Source organism: Stegastes partitus, unplaced genomic scaffold (genome assembly GCF_000690725.1).
Source record: "Stegastes partitus isolate 25-593 unplaced genomic scaffold, Stegastes_partitus-1.0.2 Scaffold408, whole genome shotgun sequence".
Lineage (NCBI taxonomy): Eukaryota > Metazoa > Chordata > Actinopteri > Pomacentridae > Stegastes > Stegastes partitus.
This window is the reverse complement of record NW_007578139.1, coordinates 83,805-86,349: the sequence shown is the minus strand read 5'-3', so window position 1 is coordinate 86,349 and position 2,545 is coordinate 83,805.

Sequence of the window (2,545 nt, the reverse complement as noted above, 5' to 3'; positions counted from 1 at the left end):
TGAATAAATTTGTTGAAGTCAGCCAGTCCTCGTTTGAAACCTCCATCACTTGGTGGAATCATTTGTTTTGAATTATTTAGCTTTTTTTTTTTTTATTTTGTTGTTTGGCACTTTGTCTTTATTGACAGAGATAGCTGAAGAGAAACAGGAAAGAGGGAGTAGAGAGTTGATCGACATGCAGTAAATCACAAAGCGGTAGATTATACCCAGGTTACTACATCGTGCTCATCCAGGTGTCCTATAGTAACACCCTTAAACATCTTTTGAGAATTAGACATAACAACCTTTATTTCTGTTGTTAAAGAGCTTTTTATATCTTGTCATGATGACACCACATCACTTAACCTGTAAAAGAAAGATCAGACCCTAATCTGCATCCACTGATTCTAATTTCATCCATCCAACATGGAGATGAATGGTCTGATTTTTTATTATTTATTCACATGTTAAAAACCACTACAGATTGTCAGTTTCATGTGCTATTGGTTTGTGTATTGCCTTCATTAATAGCTGCTATCAAAGTGTTCAAACATGTTGCAAATGTCAACAGTTTGTCCACATGACTGAACCTGTCCACACTGTGGTTTCCTTCAGGTACAGCTCAGGTCACGACGGAGAGGCGAAAAATTTCAAACTGTTATTTGATGCGAAACCAAACAAACTTGCTTTGAAATAAACATAATCACATCACATCCATCAAATCCGCCATAAATAATAGACACACACTGGCGGGGTCACTCAAAATACACATTTTAATTTTTAAAAAGTGCACTTTTGAAGATAGATTTTTACTCTTCTGATCAATATTTGCAACCGAGAGCTTCTCTGATAAGACTTGGAAGTGTGCTCTATCAGTTTAGACTCTCATGGTTGGATTTGTAACGGACGGTTTAAAATGAACAGAGGAAGACATTTATCCTCGTCTTTACTCAACACACTTCCTCTCTTTCTGGTGAGCTCATCTGTCTTTTTCAAATTAAATTTATCAGCATGTTTAGATGTAAAACAGCTGATTCCCACTTTGACTTAGGAGGCCATAAAGCTCACATCACATATATCTGAAATATGCATCGCTGGATTATAATGTGAAGCTGTTGCTGTGGCAGCTTTACTGCAAAGTGCACGCTCTTCCCCGTACAGAAAGCTACCCGTTCCATTACACCACTTTGGTGGCTGTTGCTTTCTAATTTTATACAGCCTCCAACCAAAATTGCCTCATGTATCATCCGTGTTAAAACCTATTTATAATATCAGGTGATTTCTCCTTTAAAGCCATTACAGCTCAGGACTGTGCTGCAGGGGCGAGCTATTCCCAGACGACTGGTGTTGGCTTTGTGTTTAATGGGGCCTAAGGGCGTTACAATAAGATTAAATGTGGCCAGTCAAAGCACCTACTCATGTCACATAAAAAAGAACAAGGGCCGCGAAGCGTGACATTTATGAGATAGTTGGGCAAGCAGTGAGTGTTTGGGGGGATGCCGCTCGCTATTTGTTGCAGGTGTCTGCGGCTGGCTGTGAATGAAATTGACAGATGAGTAGCTGATCATTGTATGAATAGGGTGTGCTGCGAGATAATTACACGCAAGAACAGTACGACATCAACGAAGCTACACATACAGCGTGCGTTAACTTCTACAATGCACAATGCATTTGGTCACAGATCAGTGTTGGGTTTTTTTTCTTCTTTCAAAACATAATTACAGCCATTTACAGGTATCGCTATTCCACTACGTCAAGCAGAATCAATACCGACCTATCTGCAAATACACAACTTCTGACTCCGGGAAACCGCACATAATTTATCACATGTGGATGAATCACGTCACCTAACAGCGGTGGGAAAAATGATGAGAATGATGAGAGACAAATGTTGAACGATAGGGGAACGTTTGGAAGTTTATTTTGATGCACGTAAATGGACACTTTTGCAATTTTAATATGAAGTTTGTTTCACTCATTACAACAACCGTTCCTCAACGCTTCTATAATGTGTGTGGCTTTGGGGGATTGGTATAGTTAGAAAATATAGTGTTGGATTTGAAATAAACCAAGAAATACATAAGGAGGCAGGGGGAGTCTTCAGAAAAATGGCATCAAGGTGTAGTTTGGCAATTGTGGGATTCAGTGATGGGATCCTTGACTGGGATCCATCTTTATTAAAGTGCAATTCAAAATCAAAAGTATAAAGACGGATTTCATTGCTCAGCTCAAAGAACAGCATAAGTTGATGCCGTGAATCTGCTTTTGCAATGCAGCATAGATGACATCAGCCAGTAGCTTTAGCCATGACGATGTTTTTCTTTGTTGTTTTGTTCCAGTAATAGCGAACAATCAACCATAACATTAAAAGCACATACCTGATATCTTTGGATGCTCAGTTGGTTTGAGGAGTTTGCAGACTGAAACAATGCCTCTGGCTCTTGGTTGTGTTCCTCGAGCTCTTTCTGAGCAGTTTTTTGCAGTGTGATGTGGTGGATTGTCCTGCTTTGGGAGGTCCATCCCATCAGGAAGTGCTACTAGTAGAATGGAGCCCTGTTTACATGAG